The sequence below is a fragment of the Hemitrygon akajei genome, chromosome 29 (assembly GCF_048418815.1).
Source record: "Hemitrygon akajei chromosome 29, sHemAka1.3, whole genome shotgun sequence".
NCBI lineage: Eukaryota > Metazoa > Chordata > Chondrichthyes > Myliobatiformes > Dasyatidae > Hemitrygon > Hemitrygon akajei.
In genome coordinates this window covers 21231459-21251313 of record NC_133152.1, presented here as the reverse complement: position 1 = coordinate 21251313, position 19855 = coordinate 21231459, and the positions used below count along the sequence as shown (strand labels likewise).

The window sequence follows — 19855 nt, the reverse complement described above, 5'->3', positions numbered from 1 at the left end:
GAGACTCAAAACCACAATTGTCTAACTCAGACTGTAAACAGCTGGGTAAAAGTAGCCAATAATTATTAAATATGTTTTTTATGTGCTTCATTTCACAGATTATATTCATTACAGTGAGTTTACTGTGGGAAATGGGTTTTAAGTTGGAGAAATGTTTGAAACAAAAATTAAATAGCTCCAGTGACTGAATATTAAATCATTAATAATTCTTCATAGGCAATCCCTCAGGATCGAAGATGACTTGCTTCCACTTCAGTTCTTTGGGTCCTCGGGTGGCTGATGACAGTATGGGATTTGCAGTCTCTGGCACAGGTGGGTTGAGAATTGAGGGAGGGTGGGTAATTTCAAAGGTGGTTTGTATCTTTTGTTGTTTATATAGGGCTTGTGTTCCCATTGAATGAACTAACAGTTTTCAGTGCTATGCTGACTGTCCCCCCCTCCATTCTGAATAATTGTGGGTCATGGATTCCTAAGAATGTTGGGGAAGCTTTGAGAGCACCTTGGAAATTATTTTTTGCTCTGTCCACTTGGTAATTCCATTTTGAGAAGCTGGTGTTGGACATATGAGCCATATGGTGTACCCCTTGTAATTAGGGCACTGGTATCAGAATCAGGTTTATTATCACCGGCAGGTGACGTGAAATTTGTTAACTTAGCAGCAGCAGTTCAATGCAATACATAATCTAGCAGAGAGTGAGAAAAAAATAATAAATAAAATAAAAACATAATAATAAACAAGTAAATCAATTGCATATATAGAATAGATTATTAAAATGTACAAAACCAGAAATATTGTATATAAATAAAGTGAGGTAGTATCCAAGCTTCAAAGTCCATTCAGGTGGCAGAAGGGAAGAAGCTGTCCCTGATTTGCTGAGTGTGTGCGTTCAGGCTTCTGTATCTCCTACCTGGATAAACTGGATTGGGAGAGGATTATGACGTGTTGGTTTACTGATCCTGCCACTGGAAATGGAGGGTTATTTTGAAGCAGTGTTGGTATCTTTCTGGTGTCGGTCTCTGAAGCTTACAAGTTGTCTGTTAGACTATATACTTTTGTATCAGGTTTAAGGTCTTTTAAAAACATTCATTGATGGTTTTTTTCCTGGGGTGGAGGGGAATGTTAAATATGTGAAGGCATATGACATATAGTGCTTATCAAAAGTATTCACACCCTTGGAAGTTTTCATGTTTTATTGTTTTACAATATTGAATCACAGTGGATTTAATTTGGCTTTTATGACATTGATCAACAGAAAATGACTCTTTCGTGTCAAAGTGAAAACTGATCTCTACAAAGTGATTTAAATTAATTACAAATATAATATACAAAATAATTGATTGCTTAAGTATTCACCGCCTTCAAGTCAGTATTTAGTAAATGCATTTTTGGCAGCAATTACAGCCTTGGGTCTGTGTGGATAAGTCTCTAACAGCTTTGGGCACCAGGACACTGTAATTTTTCACCCATTCTTCTTTACAAAGCTGCTCATGCTCTAACAGATTGCATGGAGATTTTGAGTGAGCAGCCCTTTTCAAGTCCAGCCACAAGTTCTCAATTGGATTGAGGTCTGGACTCTGACTTGGCCTGTCCAGGACATTAGCTTTGGCTTTATGCTTGGGATCATTGTCTTAAATAAAATAAAAATAAAAATGAAATAAAATAAAATGAAAAATAAATATCTTCTCCGAATTCGCAGTTCTCTTGCAGACTGCATCAGGTTTTCCTCCAGGGATTTCCTTGTATTCTGCTGCATTCATTTTACCCTCTACCTTCACAGGCCTTTCAGGGCCTGCTGCAGTGAAGCAACCCCCGCAGTATGATGCAGCCACCACCATGCTTCACAGTAGGGAAGGTGTGTTTTTAATGATGGTGTTTAGTCTGATGACCAAAAAGTTCAATTATGGACCTCAGAACCTTCTTCCAGTTGTCTTCAGAGTCTCCCATATTGTTTTTAGCAAATCCTAGCTGAGATTTCATGTGAATTTTTTCAACAGTGGCTTTCTTTTTCCCATTTTCCCATAAAGCTGTGACTGGTGAAGCACTCAGGTAACAGTTTTTGTATGTGCAGTCTCTCCCATCTCAGCCACTGAAGCTTGTAATTCCTACAGAGTTGTTATAGGTCTCTTGGTGGCCTCCCTCACTAGTCCCTTTCTTGCATGGTCACTCTGTTTTTGAAAACAGCTTGCCATGTTCTTTCCATTTCTTGACGATTGACTTAACTGTACTCAAAGGATATTCAGTGGTTCGGAGATTTTCTTATATTCATCTCCTGACTGGTGCTTTTCAATAACTATCCTGTGGAGTTGCTTGGAGTGTTCTTTTGTCTTAATGGTGTATTTTTTTGCTAGGATACTAACTCACCAGAAGTTGGAGCTTCCAGACATGGTCTATTTTTACTACAATCAGTTGAAACACCTTGACTGAACTTGGGTCTCCAAAACAGATCTCCATTTAACTAATTATGTGACTTCTAAAATCAATTGGCTGTATCAGTGATGATTTGGTGTATCATATTAAAGGGGGGCGAAATACTTATGCAATCAATTATTTTTTGTTTTATATTTATAATTGATTTAGATCATTTTGTAGAGATCTGCTTCCCCTTTGACATGAAGAGTCTTTTTCTGTTGATCAGTGTCAAAAAAACAAAACAAATCCACTCTTATTTAATGTTGTAAAACAATAAAACATGAAAACTTCCAAGGGGGTGAGTACTTTTTATATGCACTGTACTCTCAGCTATTTTACTAGGAACAAGAGTGGAATTCTGTGTGGTCTTCTACTGCTGTAGCCAATCTACTTCAAAGTTCAAAGTGTTGTGTGTTCAGAGATGATCTTTTGCACACCACTGTTGTAATGCCTGGTTATTTGAGTTACTGTTGTCTTCCTGTCAGCTTGAACTAGTCTAGCCATTCTTCTCTGACATTTTTGTTTTTCTGCACCATTCTCTATAAGCTCTAGAGTAGTAGTTCCCAACCTGGAGTCCACGGACCCCTTGCTTAATGGCATTGGTCTATGACATTAAAAAAAGGTTGGAAGTCTCTGCTCTAGTGGCTGTTGTGCATGAAAATCCCAGGAGATCAGCAGTTTTTGACATACTCAAGCCATCTCATCTGGCACCAACAATCATTCTATAGTCAAAGTCACTGAGATCACATTTCCTCTCCATTCTGATATTTGGTCTGAATAACTGTACCTCTTGACCATGCCTGCATGCTTTTATGTGTTGAGTTGCTGTCAGATGATTGGCTGATTAGATATTTGCAATAACGAGCAACTGTCCCTATAAGTAGCCACTGGGTCTATTTTATGTGACAAGACTTACTAGTATTCTGACTCTTCTATGTTTTGATATAGACTGTTAGCTGCCATCAAATATTGCTGATTAGTATGGAAGTTGTTTGTTCATTAGTTAAGGTTTAGCTGAAGTCTCTTTAGCCACATGACCCTATTTAAACAGACCCATTAATTGACCAAAAAACAAAGTTTTATTCTATTGCTAACGTTCGTGTGTTGTAGTTTACTGAAGTGATGAGCTAACCTGTTTACCCGCCATTGGTATAGTGTTTCCAGTGCTTGTTTCTTATTCATTTCACTAAAGATCAATTGTTATTTTGAGAAAGATTTTATGTAGAATGTTTGGCAGATGTTTTAAGTTGCATCCAGAACATGGGAGTTTAGTGAAATCTTAGAAGGTAGTGAACAACTAGTAGTGGTACTTGAGAGTTAATTTTTGTCTTATTTTTATTCTCTATTTGAATGGTTCTCTCTGTCAGAGCTTCTCACATTTTTTAAAATCAAATCTCTTAATAAGCACTTGTATTCCAAAAGAACAACCTTAGCTTTCCCACGTAAGTAAACTCTATTATTCCAGGACTAATTCTGGTAAGGTTTATTTGCATTCTCTTCTAAACTTTCACACCCTAAAGTGAGTGTAGCTCTCAGAACTCAAACATTGATCTAGTTGTGACTGAACCAGCTTTTCATACATGTTCATTGAAGCAGGATGAGACCAAAAAGGTGAGTGTATAAAACCCAATATTCCAAGTACTGTGAATCACAAGCAGATAATATTACAGCTTGGTATAGTTGTATATGTTAATTTTGTTTATTTTCATTTTACATTGTGATTATCAAAGGTGATTGCAGGTCTTGGTTTAAACACTTGTTGGACTGGAAAATGGCCGAAGTGGTGGGGTGATGGTGGTTGTATGGTACGGCTATCAGTCTTGGTGGCATTTGTGTTGTGGGACAGTGGGTGCAAACTATGGTTATCAACTTTTGCAAGCTTCATTACAATAATATTGTGATAAGAGATCTGGTATGGAGAGCTAAAGTGAGCTTTCAATGAAGACATTTTATGAACATGTAATTTGTTGAACACATTCAAAATCAATTTAATCGCAAACAAGGGAAAATCTGCAGATGCTGGAAATCCAAGCAATACACACAATGCTGGAGGAACTCAGCAGGCCAGGCAGCATCTGTGGAAAAGAGTACAGTCGACATTTCGGTCTGAGACCCATTATCATGACTGGCGAAAAAAATGAGGAAGAGTCAGAGTTAGAATGTGGGGGGAGGAGAGGAAGAAACATGAGGTGACAGGTGAAATTGAGCTCTTTACTTCACTACTCCCTGTCTCCTGGTTTCACCTTCACGTTATGTCTTCATTCAAATGTGCAATTAAAGTAATTTATAAAAAAATATGGTGTACAACAGGGTAATCAATATAACCTAGAAATACAGTTGCATACATATATAGAAATACATAGAATTAAGCAGTCTGGTAGCCTGGTGGAAGAAACTGTCCTGGAGCCTGTTGGTCCTGGCTTTTATGCTGTGGTGCCATTTTCCAGATGGTAGCAGCTGGAATAGATTGTGGTCGAGGTGACTTGGGTCCCCAATTAGACTTTGGGCCCTTTTTTTATCATACCTGTATTTGTAAATGTTCTGAATCATGGGAAGTTCACAACTACACATGCACTGGGCTGTCCGCGCCACTCTCTGCAGAATCCTATGATTAAGGGAGATACATTTCCCATACCAGGCAGAGATGCTGCTGGTCAGGATGTTTTTGCTTGTCTTGGATGTGGTGGCAAATTCTTGAAAGTGACTGCCATCCTGGGAATATTTTTGAGTGCAAGACTTCATGTAGTGGTTATTGCTGTATTGAATGATGCTTTTCTCCAGAAGCTGAGGGGGCTGGCTTTGTTTTTCTTTTTTGCAATTTGCTTTTAAAAAGGGCAAAATTGAGCAACAAAAATATTTATTTTTTTAATATTTATTTGCTGCAATCAGGATGAGGGCCATCTAGACTTTGGGTGTACCCATCCAGGCACATGAAAATGGCTAGTGTCTGAAAGTTGGTGAGTTTTTCTTAGTTCCTCTACCAAGGATTATTGATGGTATGCTGAATAGTTCCTTAAAGAAATCAGGCACACCTCCCAAATTTTCATCTCTAAGTCTTTTGTTTGGGATTATGGGGATCATCCACAATTTACATATTATGAAGGAAGTGATTTTAATTTTTCTTCCCCCTTGTCGTCCCCTGATGCTTCATCAAAAGGTAAATTTGTGAAAACTGTTTTGGGTTGGATATTTCCATATCCACAGGAATAGAAGATTTCTTATACAAATATTGAAGGGTTTTGTGAACAGTTTTTCATGTATGAAATTTGACACTTGACTGATTATACTAAATGTGGCAAAAGTCTTATTTTGGAGGTCTCCTAAACTGCAAATGTCTTATACCTGAAATATTTTCCAGACGAGGGATCCAGGCAAATCTTAGCCAGAGTTAGCCATGTGATGAAACATGGACAAATGTCAGTTTTGGCAGGCTATTTGTGCTTTCTTTTTTGAGTTAACTCATCTTGTACCCAGACTCCTTTTGCGATCGGAGGACATCATTCAGACTGATGGTGCAGAACGACAAGCTGTGCACTTCTCAGTGGTGCAGTTTCACTGAGATATAAATTGGTTGCTATATTCTGTGCACTGTAACAGTAGAATCAGAAGCAGGTTTGTTATCACCAGCATGTATCGTGAAATTTGTTAGCAGCAGCAGTTCAATGCAATACTTAATATAGAAGAAAATAATCAAATAATAAGTAAATTAATTACAGTATACATATATTGAATAGATTAAAAATCATGCAAAAACAAATAATATGTATTAAAAAAGGTGGTGTTCAAGGGTTCAATGTCCATTTAGGAATTGGATGGCAAATGGGAGAAGCTGCTTTTGATTCGCTGAGTGTGTGCATTCAGATTTTTGTACCTCCTACCTGATAGTAATAGTGAGAAAAGGGCATGCCCTGGGTGCTGGAAGACCTTAATAATGGATGCTGCCTTTCTGAGACACCACTCCTCAAAGATGTCCTGGGTAGATTTACAGCCCTCTGTAGCTTCTTCTGGTCCTATGCAGTAGCCCCCCCCCCCCCCCCATACCAGATAGTGATGCAGCCTGTCAGAATGCTGTCCATAGTACATCTATAGAAGTTCTTGAGTGTATTTGTTGACATACCAAATCTCTTCAACTCATAATGAAGTATAGTCACTGTCTTGCCTTCTTTGTAACTGCATTGATATGTTGGGGACCTGATTAGGTCCTCAGAGATCTTGACACCCAGCAACTTGAAAATGTTCACTCTCTCCACTTCTGATCCTTCTGAGGATTGGTATGTCCTACCCTTCCTGAAGTTTACAATCAGTTATTTTGTCTTATTAAAGTTGAGTGCCAGGTTGTTGCTGCAACACCACACCACTAGTTGGCATATCTTGCTCCTGTATGCCCACTGGTCATCATCTGAGATTCTACCAACAATTGTTGTATTGTCAGCAAATTTATAGATGGTATTTGTGCTATGCATAGCCACACGGTCGTGGGTATAGAGAGAGTAGAGCAGTGGGCTAAACACACACCCCTGAGGTGCACCAGTGTTGATCATCAGTGAGGTGGATCACTAATCTGCACAGATTGTGGTTTTATGGTTAGGAAGTCGAGGATCCAATTGCAGAAGGAGGTACAGAGGCCCAGTAGCTTTGAACTGCTTCATTGTCCATGAAGTAGGATGAAATGTCTTAAATACTACACCTTTCTTTCCAATAAGGATTCTAATTACATCCTTCCCTCCATCAGTTTTGGTTTGGGGGTGGAACGGTAATGGGAATTTACTGGTCAGTTCATGATCTGAATGTAGGCAGAGAGCCACATTATAACAGAGGTAAAATTATCTTTAGGTCTTTCTTTGATAACTTTAGACAATCCATTCACAGGCATGTGCTGTACACTTCCTTCTGGAAATATTGTTAATCAGACAAAGGAAAAAAAAGATGAAAAATGAGAGGGTATTCCTTATAGAAATGAAATGGCTATCAACATCTTGGTGGAATTTTTAATGATACAAATAAATAATGGGTAGAATGAATTAAAACACATTATAAAGTTGCTGTATATATGAGTGCTTTGGACTTTATGAATAGATTTTAGGGAAAATTTTGTGTACTAACATAGATTCCAAAAATTACAAGTTTGGTAACTGCTTTGTGCTTATTTGACTTTGTGTTTTGAAATTAAGAGAATTGTGAACTGTATTCTTCAATGTACTTTTGTTATTAAAATGAAAGATTCTAAGGGCTTTTTAATTTTGTCTCCTGATGATTAGCATTAAAATGATTCAGATCTGTATCAGAAGAAAGGATTTCATGATGTATATTGTATACATTTCTCTGACATTAAATGTACCTATTGAAACCTATTGAGTAATAATTAAAGCATGTTAAACAATTATAGGAAAATGAAATACATGAAGCTGAAAATATGAAATTAATGCAACATTGTAAGCACTTTGAGGTATCATGTGCAGAGAGAAAAAATAGTTAATATTGATGTTCTGTGTTACTGAAATGTTAATTGTACTTGGCCCCCCTGAGTAGTTGACTTATTAGGTGCAGTACTTATTAGGTGAAGCTCTAATCTGCCCTGACTGCATACCTTAGTCCCAGTTTCTGAAGCGTGTGTGTAGTTTTTCCTGTTTGCCACATATTAGGTACATCTCTTGTGAGGCTAGCATTTTGTGCCAATTAAATCAAAGTTGTATTCTCACTACTCAGAATCTGGTTTCCTTCAGTCTAGGCTGGATTTAGATCCTGGAGTGAAAATTCCGTTTAATCCTCTATGTTGCACATCTCCTTTGCAGATTTAAATTTTCAAATTTAAAACTCCTGAAGCTTTTGACTTTGATTTTAATTTGAATTTAAGAAAACTGCTAAAGCAATTAGTTTGTTCTTTCAACTGATTGAAAGTTAGTTGAACTTCCAGTAACTTCGCCAGATCAGAAAGAGCAAAATAATGTTATTTTCCAAATCTGTATAGTGCTTTTAGAAGTTACATATTTTGGTCTCCATAGCGGAATGTAGTTTATTGTTTTGAGTTTTCACAGCCATCAAAGGATCTGTAATAGTGTAGTTCATTACCCTGCTCACAATCCCATCACATTGCCAAGCTTCACTGATTCTAATCCTTAAATTTTATAAATATCACTGCAGCAAGATTCTGTAGGTTTTTATTTGAGGTTTGTTGTTGCACACACTTAGTTCCTTTGAACTATATGATTACTGTTCCCTGTTCCCATTGCTACCCCTGTGGTATGTGGGTTGCTGCCCCGCTCCAAAAAACTGGTTCAACGAAACCCCTTTACTGTATCTGTCTTTATATTTTTATCCCGTCTTCAGAAGCCTCCCTTGATCTATTTACTATGACTTGGAGTGAATACTGTTTGTCCAAGCATCTATTTATAATGTGCGTGTTTGTCTCTGCATGCGGATGGTCTTTAAACCTATTTAAACCCCCTCCCCTGTTCTGAACATATCAGCTGATTAACTCCAGCTGAAGATCTAGAAATCCACTTTTCATTTTCACTTTTCATCACTTTTAATTCCATGTCCCATTCCCATTCCGATATGTCTATCCATGGCCTCCTCTATTGTCAAAATGAATCCAAACTCAGGTTGGAGGAACAACACCTTATATACCGGCTGGGTAGCCTCCAACCTGATGGCATGAACAGTGACTTCTCTAACTTCCGTTAATGCCCCTCCTCCCCTTCTTACCCCATCCCTGACATATTTAGTTGTTTGCCTGTTCTCCATCTCCCTCTGGTGCTCCGCCCCCCCCCCCCCCCCTTTCTTTCTCCTGAGGCCTCCCGTCCCATGATCCTTTCCCTTCTCCAGCTCTGTATCACTTTTGCCAATCACCTTTCCAGATTGTCATCCCACCCCCTCCGGTCTTCTCCTATCATTTCACATTTCCCCCTCCCCCCCACTACTTTCAAATCTCTTACTATCTTTCCTTTCGGTTAGTCCTGACGAAGGGTCTCGGCCCGAAATGTCGACAGCGCTTCTCCCTATAGATGCTGCCTAGCCTGCTGTGTTCTACCAGCATTTTGTGTGTTTTGTTGTTTGAATTTCCAGCATCTGCAGATTTCCTCGTGTTTGCTCCACTTTTCAATGTTTGTTTTGTTAATCTATTTAATTTACCTTTCAGGTTAACTAGTTTTGCTGCTGGAGAAGACATTTGCTGCCAATAAGTAATATTATTACCATCTTCAGCTGTCTAAACAAAATTAAACGTGACTACTCTATAACACTCCTTATGATGTAACATCATATTTGTCCTGTGGTGTCTTAAATATATATTCACAGACTCCTCTTAACAGGCTGAGAGTTGCTGCCACACAGACAACTTAGGTGTATTTCACTAAAAGACTGTAGACTGCTTTGTCAAAGGGGAGAACATAGCATTAGACATCATTTTGAGGAGGTATTTCACACATCTTTTCCCCATCTTGCTTTTCTCCTTCCTATCTTGGCAGTGCCCTTTTCCTATTGTCAGCCATAAAACTATCGTGTACCATGTGTGAGTTGAAGCAATGATTTTGAGCTTGCTATCAGAGTTTATAAAGAAAGCAAATCAAGGCTAAGCTTAAGTTACCTGTTTAATTTCCAGCTAGAATGCTAAGTAGGAGCCTTGGCTTTCTGTTCTTCATTGGGTGTAGTCGTTATAGGTATGATTGTTAGGGGAAACTATAGCTTTCTGATCTGCGTGTTTCAGGTCACACCAAGTTCTGTTTTACATGTCAGTGCCTTAAGGGAGTCCTGAAAAACTTGTTGAGACAATTTACTGACAAGAATTCTGTTAAATTTTGAAGGGTGGTAATTTTTCTATGAAATTGAATGTTGTAAGCCTTGTTTGTGCTCTGCAATCCAGTAATCAGTATTCTCTGTACTGGCATCTTTACATCTATGGTAATGATTTCCAGGCTTTTAGTTTACAAGTTTTATCAAGGTCTGAGAGGTAGCTGCCCTAATTCTTTCTCCCTTCAAGGCAACTAATTTGTAGCTTATGCCTCAGGACATGGGTATTGCCTCCCAGAAAAAAAAGCTTGTGGTATTTAACACCACTGTTACGTTGTCATTGTAATAAAGAAAGTTTTGGTATTGTGTAATTTTGATCTGTGAAAAATACCCACAACTAAAGATTTTAGTGTTCCAGGCTTGTTTTTTTTTGATGTTTTGAACTGTTGGATGAATTTCTAATGGCTACATCTTGGTTACCGGTCACTTTTGAAAGGTATGTTTAAATAGTTGAAATTACATTAAAGCATGCTGGTATAAGTGCACTTCAGAATCTCTGGCTTTTTATCACCAGTGTCAGTTTGACTAAGTCGATGGTTATTTTCACCTATTACTTTTTTCAGGGATTCATCAAGAACGTGTACTTAAATTTAGCCTTTAATGCATGGCCCCAGGCATTTTACAGGAGTGTTATAAAATTATTTAACACTGGGAGAAAGATTTACCAGGCCAAGGTTAGGGACCATTTGTGGAACACTTAACCATTATTGCAACCCTAGATTCGCTTTGGAGGAATTCATACCTAGCAGTTTGCCTGATGTGAAAATACAATGCAAGGATTTGAAAATAAGTGTGGGAATTTTATTATTGAGAACGTCATGAAACAGAGTGATAGACAAATGTGGATTGATGGAGATTTGAACATGAATAGGCTGACATTCGAATGAATTTAAAATTTGGACAGTTAAATTGGAGGCTTGTAGATTTCTCTGAATAGTAAAACTTCAGGGTAATGGTCTGTGAGGGTTTCAGCCACACAAAACTGAAGAGGCAGCAAGGTAATGTCCTTGGGATGGAAATGGGCAGTATCATTGATCCAGTAAGATGGTGGCACGCTTGGTTGCAGCAGCTTCTCTGGGTCCAAATAAAGGTGTAATTATTTGACCTTTATATTTTTTTGTGCAATCACAATTGACTGTTGGATATTGAGAACAAACATCATGTGCTGCAGGTCTGACCCACTGGCAAGTAGCTTGATGGTAGTGGAGCTGGATTCATTGTGCACTGTGTTATTGGTGGTTGCAGCCACCGAAGAAGGAAGAAGTCAGAGACGATGCGTGGTCCAACAAACGGTGCAAATGATTGTCTTGGAGGTGTTTCTCATGATCACAAGACCCTGGTACACATTGGGAATGTAGAATACCAAAAGTCCAGTTCGTTGGTGAGATCAACAGTAGAAAAGCTGCATGGTCTCGGTTGTGTACAGACCAGGCCCTTGTGCTGTGGGCTCAACCGCCCTGGAAAGCTGATGCTGGAGCTGGCGTGCGAGAGAGCTGGAGTCTGTGTTGGGTTGGGGGCTGCCCTGTCCTGTCTGTGCTGCCCTCCAGTGTTCTCTCAGTGAAGACTTGTTAGATTGCCTTTGTCTGCGGTTGCATTGGTACATGATGAGGATGGCCGTGAGTCAGGGACTTGAGTTATATGTATTTTTTGTGATTGTTCTCCTGCAATTGTATGTGGTTTGTGTGACTGCTGGTACTGTGTGCTGCACCTTGGCCCTGGAAGAACACTAATTTGTTTGTATTCATGTGTATGGTGAATGATAATTACACTTGAACTTGCATAGATGAGATATGAAGATTGTCTTTGGGTCAGGTTCTTGGACTTGAAATGGTGGTTGTGTAATGGAGCAAACTATGGTGGTGGTGAGTGCTACATGTCTGAAGTAATATCTGTAGATTTTTTTAAAGCTGAAATGATCTAATTGTCCAGATATACATATTAATAGCCACATTGAGAGTATGAAGTTCTCTGTACAGCATTCTTACTTCAAGTAATGAAACTGAAAATAGAATTTCAAGTTATTGCTATTTGTGGAAATGCAGTACACAATGTTTCTGACACACTTGTTCACAAGCGTCATTACATTTCAGTGGTTTGATGTGATAAAATGGCTTTATCAATATATAATTTCTGTTTCTTGCACGACCAAATGAACTTGCTAAATGAATGTACTAAATGGACAAAACATGCATCTATGTCAGGATGCTGTCATCGATTATAGCTCAGCAGTTAACACCATCATTCCCACAATCCTGATTGATAAGATACAGAACCTGGGCCTCTATACCTCCTTCTGCAATTGGATCCTCAACTTCCTAACCAGAAGACCAAAATCTGTCTGGATTGGTGATAATATCTCCTCCTCGCTGATGATCAACACTGGTGCACCTCAGGGATAGAGCCTACTGCTCTATTCTCTCTATACCCATGACTGTGTGGCTATGCATAGCTCAAATACCATCTATAAATTTGCTGATGATACAACCATTGTTGGTAGATTCTCAGATGGAGACAAGAGACTGTACAGGAGCGAGATACACCAACTAGTGGAATGGTGTTGCAGCAACAAACTTGCACTCAACATCAGTAAGTCAAAAGAGCTGATTGTTGACTTCAGGAAAGGTAAGATGAAGGAGCACATACTAATCCTCATAGAGGGATTGTAAGTGGAGAGAGTGAGCAGTTTCAAGTTCCTGGATGTCAAGATCTCTGAGGACTTAACCCGATTCCAACATATTGATGCAGCTTTAAAGAAGGCAAGACAGTGACTATACTTCATTAGGAATTGGAAGAGATTTGGTAGATCAACAAAAATACTCAAAAACTTCTATTGATGTACCGAGCAGAGCATTTTGATGGGCTGCATCACTGTCTGGTATGGGGGGGCGGGGTTGCTGCAGAGCATTGTAAATTTAGTCGGCTCCATCTTGGGGACTAGCTGACAAAGTACCCAGACATCTTCAAGGAGCATTGTCTCAGAAAGGCAGCATCCACTATTAAGGACCCCCAGCACCCAGGGCATGCCCTTTTCTCACTGATACCATTAGGCAGGAGATACAGAAGCCTGAGGGCGCACACTCAGTGATTCAGGAACAGCTTCTTCCCCTCTGCCATCCGATTGCTAAATGGACATTGAACCCATGAACACTAACTCACATTTTTAGCATTATTTCTGTTTTTGCATGAATTTTTGATTTATTCAATATACATATACTGTAAACAACACACACAAAATGCTGGTGGAACACAACAGGCCAGGCAGCATCTATAAGGAGAAGCGCTGTCGACAGCGCTTCTCCTTATAGATGCTGCCTGGCCTGCTGTGTTCCACCAGCATTTTGTATGTGTTGTTTGAATTTCCAGCATTTGCAGATTTCCTCGTGTTTGTTACATATACTGTAATTGATTTACTTATTTATAATTATTATTTGATTATTTTCTTCTATATTATGTATTGCATTGAACTGCTGCTGCTAAGTTAACAAATTTCACGACACATGCTTATGATAATAAACCCAGTTCTAATTTTGCCTTTGACTTGCAGAGCAAAAAACTAAAATGATGATGTGCAACTAGTTTTTAATTTTCCCATTTTCTTGCTTTGCTACAAAAGATAGTGTCCTTTTAGGTGCTTGGCATCTGGTTGACATCTTGGATTTCTTGCCCAAATTGCTACTCTTATTTGTGTGTTTTGACATTGAGTAGTAAACCATTCAGATGAGATTTGTTACTGAGTGTTGGTGATCCATTCCATTTGAAGATAAATTAATGCCTACAGGTATGTTTGGATGAAATGAATTAGTGTGTCAGTGTAAAGACAAGAAAATCTGCAGATGCTGAAAATCTTGGCAACACACAAATGCTGGAAACCCTTCTCGGCCTGAAACATCGACTGTTTACTCTTTACCGTAGATGCTGCCTGGCCCACTGAGTTCCTTTGTGTATGTTAGTGTGTAGGTATGGCATCCTCTTTAATTCATGTTGATGTGTTAAACTGCTGAGCCTTTGTGCTGGTGTTTCTAGCTTCTGGTTTCTGTAATTTATTAATATTCAGCAATAGTGGAGAATAGGTCTGTTTAACTAAATCTTCAGTCCCAAAACTTCTTCCTGTACTCTGCTTGGTCTTTATGTAAGAATGTGGACAAACTTTTGGGTGGCCCGCATGGCAGTGAATTCTGATACTACATTTATGAATGTGACTTATTAATTATCTATTCAAGTGCAGCTTCCGGAAGCATCAGTTGTACCTTTTCTTGTGGTGCTGTATTGTCATCTTAGATAGTGTCTTGTTTGTATTAACTTCAAATTGCATGAGAATGCAGCTGGTTGATCTAATTCCAAGACTGGTATGTTACCAGAGACTTGCAAATTTTCATAGATGTACTGTGGAAAGCATTCTGACTGAATGCCTGGTATGGAGGCTTTAATTCATAGGATCTCAAGAGGCTGCAGAGGGGTGTATATTCAACCACCTCTGTCATGAGCATAACCCTCCCACTGAGTGGCATTTATATAGAGTGCTGCCTTAAGAAAGCAGAATCCATAATCAAAGACTTCTGTGATCTAGGCCGTGCCCTCTTCTAACTACTAACATTGGACAGGAGTTATGGAAGAGTTAGATTCCACACGGCTAGGTTCAGGAACTCTTCCCTCTGCAACCGTTAGGCTCCTGAACTGACATTGATCATTTCAGTCATCACTACTCTGAAATGATTCTATGACATGCATACTCACTTTCAAGGACTTTTAAAACTCACGTTTACACTATTATTCATATTTGCACAGATTATCACCCTTTGCACTTTGGTTGTTTGCATCGTTTTTCATAAAATTCTATTGTACTTTTTATTTGTTTAAAAGCCTGCGTGAAAATTTTTTCAAGGTAGTATATAGTGGCATACAATATATGTACTTTGATAATAAACTTACTTTGAACTTGAAAATACCCTTGATGTTCAAGAGGCATCCCTTGCCAACTGGGCCATGTCCTCTTCTCATTACTAATGTTGAGGATGAGATGCAGGAGCCAGGAGCCTTGTACTCAGTGATTCAGAAACAGCTTTTCCTCCACCATCAGATTTCTGAGCAGTCCATGAACACAACCTTTTTATTCCTTACTTTGTGGTATAGTGGATTCCAGTTATTTGGGGAAGCTCTTAAAGAACAAAAGCTAATTGGAGAAACTATCCAGCATTTCCTGCTTTTATTTGGGACTCTCTGCTGCTGCTTAATTAGGCCAGGGGACTTGTTGAATAGTTTGTGACTAGAGTCAGATGCACACACTTGTGTGGATGTTAGATGCTACACTGTACTTAGAGCAAACAGTTTTTAAATAGCTTCAGTTGTGTGTGCTTATATTCAAAAAACAGTGATTTTGGTCACTGATAATTGGTGAGCAATAAGACAATTCAGATCTATTTTGCTCACTGTGATTGCAAGCATACAGGCTTGGAGGTGCCAGAAATGGCTGGGAGTAAAATTGAAATGACTTCATGACTTCATATTAGGAACTATAGAAGTATCAACAATCACCTTGAATGTTACAATGAAAATGAAGATTTGGAGGATGCAATTGCTGGTAGCATTTTATGAAGGCAGTCTATTATCTACGCTAGATGTCTGCACTGATTATAGTCAATAGAAAGAATATGATAGTTTACAGGTACACTGGATGAATTCCTCTGATAACAATTAGGAACTAATAGTTTTATAGTAGAGAAGTAGTATTGGTATTCTAATTTGTTATGTATTTCACTTAAATATAGTATTTGTTACTCAGTTAAACAGTAGTTTGTCTTTTTAATACCTTTTTAACTATTTCCATGAAACTTTGGTTAATTGGTGAAACGCTTAATTGGGTCATAATGTACTGCTCTTGGTGTGTTGCAATTATCCAGAATCCACTATTTATTTGTAATTCATAGTAATTTTTGCACTGTACTGCTGTCTCTTATACTATAGGTTGGTGATAATAAATCTGATTTTTTAATGATTATGACAAGTTCACATCCTCAAGCTTGGCAGCTGTTACATAAATCAGTTTCTTCAGTTCTTGCTGTTGTGTTGTACAGTTCATGTGAGGGAAGTGAAGAGATGCAAAGTGGCACACTTCACTGTCAAAACCAGACTTCAAAAGAAAGTTTTGTGTGTTACTTTTTTGGTAGGCTGTCAATTTCACTGGGGAAGTTCTCAAGAGCCTTCATGTGTTGTTGCTGACAACCACTGCAAAGCATGAAGTGCTGACTTCTTGGGTAGTTGTTGGTGTACTGAGGTTGTTTTGTGCTTTTGAGAGCAAGATGAGACAAATCTGTTTTTTCTCTCTCATGAGTCACTTTGATTTGAATTTCATTTGAAAGGAGATAAGATCAACTTAAAGCTTATTTGAAGTGGTTGGAGTTTACAGAACAAATCAAAGTTTGTTTTAGTAGTTGAGAGCATTGTCCCAAATTTGTAGGAGTATTATGCTAACCACCATTTAGTGTACATAACAGATGTGTGCCAGTGCTGGCTCCTTATCCAGCATTGCTCCATTAATGTGTCTTCCAATCAGAAAATTGGTTATCGTGGGAGTTACTGTGGACGTACCATTGAAAGTCATGCCCCAAAATTTAAGGAATTTTCTTTGACTCCTTTTAATTTGCATTGTACTGCTGCTGCTAAGTTAACAAATTTCACATCACATGCTGGTGATAAATCTGATTCTGATTCTAAGTGTTAAATCCAAAAGTATCAAGCACTAAAAACATGGTCTCAAAATTATTCCGCTGCCCATTTCACTTTTCACTTCCCTTCCCTTTGAGCATTCTAGTGAGGTAATTAACTCTGCACTGTTCTGGTCCACGCTTCCATCTTTCTCAGTACCCACTTTCTTGTGCAGTCATAGAAGATTCAGCTCTCTCTTCTTTACCACTTTCCTCCTGGATATGCAGGGACCCATACAGTCCTTCCAATTTACTTATTCTTTTAATTCAGTGTACTTAATTAAGTGCTCATGATGTGGTTTCCTGTAGATTGAACAGATTTTTTAATAGATCTCTTTTCAAACTTCAATTTGAATTATGGTAATCTATTCCATTCTCAATCTGACCTTTTGTCTTTGGCTTAAGGAACATAAATTATTTTATAACTGATTGAAGTCTCAACCTGAAACGTTGACTTTTCCAATTTGCCTCAACCTTAAGGAATCATAATTAAAGTCTTTAATTTGTTTAGACCATAAAACATAGCAGCAGAATTGGGTCATTTGGCCCATTGAGCCTATTCTGCCATCCAATCATGATTAATTTATTTTCCCTCTCAATGCCATTGTTCTGCCTTCTCCCCTTAACCATTAAGGCCTTTACCAAGCAAGAATCTGTCAATTTCCACTTCAAAGATATCCATTGACTTGGCCTCCACAGATGGCAATGGCAGTGAATTCCATAGATTGATTCACTATCCTCTGGCTTAAAAAAATCCTCCTCATTTCTGTCCTATTCTGAGGTGATGACCTTTGGTCCTAGACCTTTCAATATCTGGTAGGCTTCAATGACATTCCCCTCCTTCTCTTCATTCTTCTCAACACCATTGAGTACAAACCCAGAACCATCAAATGCTTCTCATATGTTAACCCTTTCATTCCTGGGGATTATTCTCATGAGCCTCCTCTGGACCCTCCCCAGTGCCAGCACATATTTTCTTAGATAAGGGCCCAAGCTATGTGCAGTACTCCAAGTGTGATCTAATCAATGCCTGATAAAGCCTCATCAATACACCATTACTCTTACATTTCAGTCCTTTCGAAATGAATGCTAACATTATATTTGCCTTTCCTATTATTGACTCGGCCTACAAGTTAATCTTCAGGGAATACTGCACGAGGACTCCCAAGTCTCTTTTCCGATTGCTGAATTTGCTGCCTATTTTGAAAACAGTCTATACCTTTATTCCTTCTACCAAAGTCATAATCATGCACTTCCCAATGCTTTATTCCATCTGCTCCTCCTCCTCCCATCCTCCTAATCAAAGTCCTTCTGCAGGCTCCCTGCTTCCTCAACACTACATGCCCCCCCACTTATTTTTGTATCATCTGGAAACATGGCAATAAAGCCATTAAGTGCATAATTCAAATTATTAACATGTATCATGAGTGGACCTGGCACTGACCATCTATGAAACACTTCTAGTAAACAGCAGCTAAGCAGAAAAGGCCCTCTTTACTCCCACTTTTTACCTTCTGTCAGTCAGTCAGCCATTCATCTGTCCACGTTAATATCTTTCCTGTAATACCATGGGTTTTTAATTTTTTTAGCAGCCTCATGTGAGGCATCTTGTCAAAGGCTTTCAGAAAATCTAAGTAAACAACATACACTGATTATCTTTTGTCTATCTTGCCTGTTATTTTCTCAAAGAATTTCAACAAATTTGTTAGGCAAAATTGCTGATTTTGTCCTGTTTAATCATCTGCCTCTAAACACCTCAAAACCTCATCATTAATGTTCTTAATGTCTTGCCGACCACTGAAGTCAGCCCAACTGGCCTATAATTTCCTGCTGTCTTAAAGAGTGAACTGACATTTGCACCTTTGCAGTCTTTTGGAACCATTCCAGAATCTAGTAATTTTTGAAAGATCATAAAGATCACTCCTCATTACCTCTTTCAGAACCCTGGGATGTAGTCTCTGGTCTAGGTGATTTCTCTACCTTCAGATCTTTCAGCTTCTCAAGCACTTTCTCCTTAGTAATAGTCTACTCTGACATTCTTGAATTTCAGGTGTGCTGCTGGTGTCTTCCAAAGTGAAGACTGATACAAAATACTTTTTAATTCTGTCTGCCATTTCCTTGTCACCCATTACTACCACTCCAGCATCATTTTTCAGCAGTCCAATGTTCTTTTTCATTCTTGTTAATCTGAAAGAGACATTTGGCATCCTCTTTTATATTATCGGGCTAGCTTACCTTCATATTTTCTCTCTTTTCTCCTTACTGCTTTTTAAGTTGCCTTCTATTGGTTTTAAAAGCTTCCCAATCCTCTAACTTCCCACCAATTTTTGCTATATTGTATGCCCTCTTTTGCTTTTATGCTGTCTTTGACTTCCCATTTCAGTTATGGTTGCCTCATCCTCCCTTGAGAATACTGCTGCTTCTTTGGGATGAACCAATCCTGCGTACCCTTCCGGTCAACTTTTGCCAGCTCCTCTCTCATGCCTCTGTAGTTCCCTTTACTCCATTCTAACAATGATATATCTGATTTTTAACTTCATTCTCTCAACTGCATGATGAATTCTATCACATTATGATCACTGCCCTCTTCAGATTTCTTATCAAATCTAGTTCATTACAAAACGCCCACTCTAGATTTACCTTTTCCCTAGTGAGGTTGACCACAAGCTGCTCTGAAAGCCTGTTTCCTGGACAATCTACAAATTGCTTTACTTTTGACCCAGCACCAACCTAATTTTTGCAATCTACCTGCAAGTTGAAAGGTCATGACCATCTTAACATTACCCTTTTTACATGGCATTTCTATCTCCTGTTGTAATTTGAACCCCACATCCTGGAAACAGTTTGGAGACCTGTATATAAAATACCTGTAAAAATATTTCACACCCCTGTCCAAAAGTTTTCTTGCTTTATTGTTTTACAACATTGAATCACAGTGTATTTAATTTGGCTTTTT

General features: G+C 38.6%; 1 protein-coding gene across 1 annotated transcript in view; it reads left to right on the top strand.

Moving 5' to 3' along the window:
- The window catches only part of foxj3 (forkhead box J3), a 144728-nt gene that overhangs the window by 16436 nt on the left and 108437 nt on the right, over nucleotides 1-19855 (top strand). Inside the window, 1 exon segment of the mRNA XM_073031797.1 lies at nucleotides 217-312. The gene's annotated coding sequence lies outside the window, so the exon portion shown is untranslated.